At 51.1% G+C, this 4,781-nt stretch overlaps 1 protein-coding gene across 3 annotated transcripts in view; it reads left to right on the top strand.

The window, feature by feature from the left end:
- The first annotated feature begins 612 nt into the window (after positions 1-612).
- The window catches only part of B3GNT2 (UDP-GlcNAc:betaGal beta-1,3-N-acetylglucosaminyltransferase 2), a 30,223-nt gene continuing 26,054 nt past the window's right edge, over positions 613-4,781 (top strand). For all 3 annotated transcript variants that reach the window (XM_022597319.2, XM_089922342.1, XM_089922341.1), the window contains exon 1: positions 613-878. The gene's annotated coding sequence lies outside the window, so the exon portion shown is untranslated. The remainder of the gene's footprint in view (positions 879-4,781) is intronic.

Raw genomic sequence — 4,781 nt, 5'->3', positions numbered from 1 at the left:
AGTAGGTGTCATTTGGGCACCTAAGAGGTGGCGGCAGCTACTGGATGGGCAGAGAGCAATGGTCAAGTCCCATTTTGGCTCTGGTTCCCCCTAGCTACCCCCATCTTCCCTGGTGAAACCCTGGGTTTTGCGGGGACACATCTGCCCAAGCACTTGGTGGCCGGGGTTCGGTCTAGGACCCGTCACAAACTGACTCCGGCCAGAAGACGCCACTGGAGTCCTCACCAGGCCATGTGCTTAGTTTCCCAACATCAGATGTACTGCAAGAGGGGCGACAAGAGGGATTAAGTTTAGACTGGAGTTGGAAAATAGTTCTTTTGAACTTCGATCCGCACTTTTCCCCCGACGGTCTAGTTCTTGGGGTTCCCTTCCCCCAGTTTAAGCCTTTGCTTTCCAGGTGAGGGCCCGGAGGGTCCCCGGATGCCAAGAGGAGCACCAGCCTGCGCCGGTCCCGCGCGTCCACTGCCCGACAAACTGGAGCTGTGCTTGCCCCGAACTTGGGGCGCGGGGCGGTGGGCCGGGCGGGGCGGTGACGTAAGGGGCGGTGCCGGGCCTGATTGGCCCGTGGGGCGGGGGCGGGACCGGGACCGGGCCGGGGAGCCCTGAGGCGGCGACGGCGGCGCCGGGAGCCGGAGCCGGAGCCGGGAGTGAGGCGCAGCGGCTGAGGCGGCAACAAGTGCCGGAGCTGAGCCGAGCCGGGGCCAAGCCGAGGCGGAGCCGTCCTGCCGCGGACACCACCCGGCCGCCCATCGCGGGCGCAACGCATGGAGCGAGAGCGGCGGCGGTCGCCGGGCTGAGCCGCGCGGAGCGGCCGGGACGTGGATGCAGCCGCGATCTCCCGCCCCCGCCCCGCTGAGCAGGAGCTGCTCCCGGACAAGGTAGGGCCGGGCGGGTGTGCATTCCCGCCGCCTCCCTCCTCCCCCGGCAGGCTCTGCGCCCTCTTAGTTCTCTGGTCCCCGGCTCCCCCTCCACTGGCCCATCCTCTTTCCCTCCACAGCCCCGTTCCTCGCCGGTTCCGGCTTCGTACTGGCGGCCCAGAGCAGGAAACAGTCTCTAGGTGGCTCTTGCGGCGTTTAGGCGTCCCGGTCCTCCCCCTCGGCCCCCCCGCCACCTTCCTTACCCTAGAGGAAGAGGATAACGCAACCCGCGGCAGCCTGTCTTTTGAGCTTCCTGCCCCACTCCACACTCCGCCCCCCCCGGGACCCGGGAACATCTCCGCCTCCCCGCTGCACCCCAACTTCCGGGGGAGCGCGCGCCGGGGTGATGCAGGCGTTGGGAAGGGGCGTCTGAGGCCTGGCGTCCACATCTGGGTTGCACAGACGTTTTGGGGAGGGGGCCCTGCTGGATTTCGCGTTACACCCCCGCACCCCACCCTCGCACTGCGCTGCCTGCCGTGTCGCATGGGGAGATCAGGTGTTCTGTGACCTACAGGGCCGCCAGCAGTCGCTCCCCAGCCCCATCCGCCTGCCAATGCCACCTCAGGGTCCCTAAAGGCTGGTTTCTGTGAAACTTAGGAAGAACCTTTTGCTTTGACCTCTACAAAAATATTCCACACCGCCCGCGTTGAATGATTAACCCGGCTACTTGACCGAAACCTGGGGAGGGGGAAGGGTGGGTGCTGCGGGAGCGTGCCTAGCCGGCCTCTGCGAAACACCTGGAGTGGAGGGTGGACGTGGGGCTGCTCGGGGCGGACTCCTCTAGGGCTGCGGGCGCGGGTCCTGACGGCTGCCCCGGGACGGCAGGCGGACCCTTCTGGAGGCAATAAAACTAAGTCATCTTAATTTCTAGGCCACAGTGCTTTCCACTGAGGGCTGGGGAGCCCCAGAACCTACTGGCTCCCCATCAAGTGGGGAGGAGCAGCCGAGATACTCCCCACAAGTGTCAGAGCGTGAAAGCTCATCTCTGAAAATAATATATACGTTTTAAACCTGGGTTGTTGAGGAGGCTCCCTCTCCTTCTTAAAACGTAGGGGTGGTATGTTTGTCTTTTCTCCCCTGCCCCCCATGGCCTCCTGAACTTCCCCAACTTCGTAGAACGGTAGTTTGGAACAATTATACCATATTCTCTTGCCGCTCCCCTGTTGGAGCCTTGCTGTAGATTTCAGATTGCAAAGCCAGTTGGTGAATATGGGCTTCTACTTGTTAAAACAGATCCTTCCAGTGTAATTTTGCTCCGGGGAGGTAATGGGTTGGTTAAAGAGGTGGCCGACAGGGCCAAGAATGGGACTAGGAAGGCGGGGACCCAGCCCAGTCCTAGGGCTCTCAACCCAAGCCATTGCGTGGTCTCCCCCAGGTGTTATCTGACAGCTGCCCCAGAGGGAGGATAGGGCTGGGCGGTCCCTTCTTCCCACTGCCCTAGTTCCCTCTTCTGTTTCTTTATTTAAAAATTTTATTTATACTTTTGGCTGCGTTGGGTTTTTGTTGGGGTGCGCCGGCTTCACATTGAGGTGACTTCTCTTCTTTCGGAGCACGACCCCTAGGATCGTGGGCTCAGTAGTTGTGGCACGTGCGCTCCGTAGCTGTGGCTTGCAGGCTCTAGAGCGCAGGCTCAGTAGTTGTGGCGCAGGGGCTTAGTTGCTCCGCAGCATGTGGGATCCTTCCGGACCAGGGTTCGAACCCAGGTTCCCCGCACTGGCAGGCGGATTCCCAACCACTGCGCCACCAGGGAAGTCCTTTCTGTTTCTTTTAAATAGAGGTTATTAAGACTGGTGGAATTTGGGAGAATGTTACACAGAGTCCCTGTGCTCTTAAACCAGATTGGATTTTAAGACCAGGGAAGTTCGGGAGCCCTATACTTGAGTAAACCTTTTCCTACTGCCAAGCCTTTACAAATGTCTTTATCTTTAGATCTGCCATTAGGAAGTACTTTTTCAGTTTGGGATACTGCTTTTTCCCTTAGGAATCTTCCTGCAATAGGGGCTCACTGCTTTTCATTTAGTTTTTGTGCAGATGGCATGTGTATGATGCAGGCCTAATTCTCCGTAAGAGTTCTGAGTTCCCACCTTCACTGTTCACTGGTCTTGATTCCGCCACATACTGTTCCGTGACCTTGGACAAGTTGTTTATCATCCCTGCCTCATTTTCCATGTCTGGTTTTGGGATGGTAGTGTCTGGTCTACAGGATTGTTTTTGAGGACAAATAGGATAATGTTTGCCAAACTCCTAGCTCTGCATCATGGTGGGGGGGGTTTAAGAAGCGCTTAATAAGTGATGGTCATTGTGTAATCAATATAGAAGTTCCTCCAGGCACCAACTTCCCCTTACCAACAACAGTAGCCATTTAGATTTGTTGGAGACTGAAATCAGCCAAATTTGGCAGATGGCAGATGGTTTTTAAAATCCAGGGAATGAGGTAATCTTTTGAGGAAAATAAACATAATATGCTTGTAAAAATTATGAATTGGTTTTTTTTCCTGGGTTTCCTGGATGGAGAGTTGAGTATATATAGGTGGCTTATAATTTTGAAAATTTCCTTGTTTTAAAAAAACCCCCACAATTTAGATTTCTCTAATTCTAAGATACTAAAGGTTTGCTAAAAATAGGAAAGTGGAACTGATAATTCGTGGTGGATTTTTCACTGTACAGTTTGCCCAGATGCATGGCTTAAAAAAAAAAAAAAAAAAAGAGTTACATTAGGAAATGAATGAGAACCCAAAAAAGTTAATCGTTTTGCTTTACCCAGTGCATTGTTGGTATAAAGCTAAGATGTTCTGGATACAAATGTGTGGGGCTTTTTCAGCTGATGCAGGGATAAGTGAATCCTTTGCTTCTCAAACTTTGAAACTGTAGGAGAGGAAAACTTTTCTCTTTTTCCCCTCCAAGTTCTTTGGCTGATCTAATAATTAAGTTGACATAAGACAGATTAATTGGAGAAAAACAAATTTCATATGTACAAGGATAAAAATATGCGACTCAAAGAAGTGACCAAAGCAGGCAGCTTTCATACCTTTTAAAGAGACAAGGAAACAAATACATTTGTGAAGAATTGACAAAACAAAGGGGTTTGGGTTTAGGGTGACTGATGAGTGAAGAAGTAACAAGGTTTGTGCAGGCTTCTCAGCCCTGAATTCCCTGTCTCTGGTGATAAGAATGCCTTCTACCCTCCTGGTGCAGGGGAGGGTACCTTCCTACGAAAGATTTATCTCCTGTTTTCAGGGGGACAAAGGGGAATCAGAATGTCCTTACACTGGCTGTTTTCTTAAGTAACTTTAATTCAAAATAATCATTGTGTCAAAGTGACATATCTTGGGGTGGCATATTCTGCTCCCCTTCAAAACTTTTACGTTTTAATGTTTTCTGACAATGCTGGGTTTTTTTGTTTTTGTTTGCTTTTGTTTTGTTTTGTTTTCCCCTCCAACCATAATTTAGGAATGCTGAACCAGGGCTGTGAATGTACTTAAAGCACACTCTGTTCTTAACATACCGGGTCAGTGCTTTTCATTCATTCTAGCTTGCTTAATAGCTACAATATTTGACTCAGGTTTTTTTTTTTTTGACAGTTTTATTGAGCAGTTTGTTAAGGACTTTAAAAATTAATAAATATAAATGGTTACTTTTATAAACATTGAAATTCTTGCATCTGGGATGATATTTGGTTATGTAATCTTGCGCATGCCCCATAGTGGTGCATAAGTTATCGATACTGAAAAATTCTCATAAAGGCCTTTTGGTCTTATATGCAAATGCTCAGGAGAAACTAAAATCATTTCAGTCAATTGCCTGGCACGTTTTTTTGTTGTTGTTCTTGGGAGTAGGAGTTTATTAATTAATTTATTTTTGCTG

The sequence above is a fragment of the Delphinapterus leucas genome, chromosome 13, assembly GCF_059928025.1.
Source record: "Delphinapterus leucas isolate spDelLeu-1000000601 "Yukka" chromosome 13, BTC_Dleu_Yukka2, whole genome shotgun sequence".
In the NCBI taxonomy this organism is placed as follows: Eukaryota; Metazoa; Chordata; class Mammalia; order Artiodactyla; family Monodontidae; genus Delphinapterus; species Delphinapterus leucas.
Note: the sequence above shows the minus strand (reverse complement) of the source record. Positions and strands in the feature narration are given on the sequence as shown.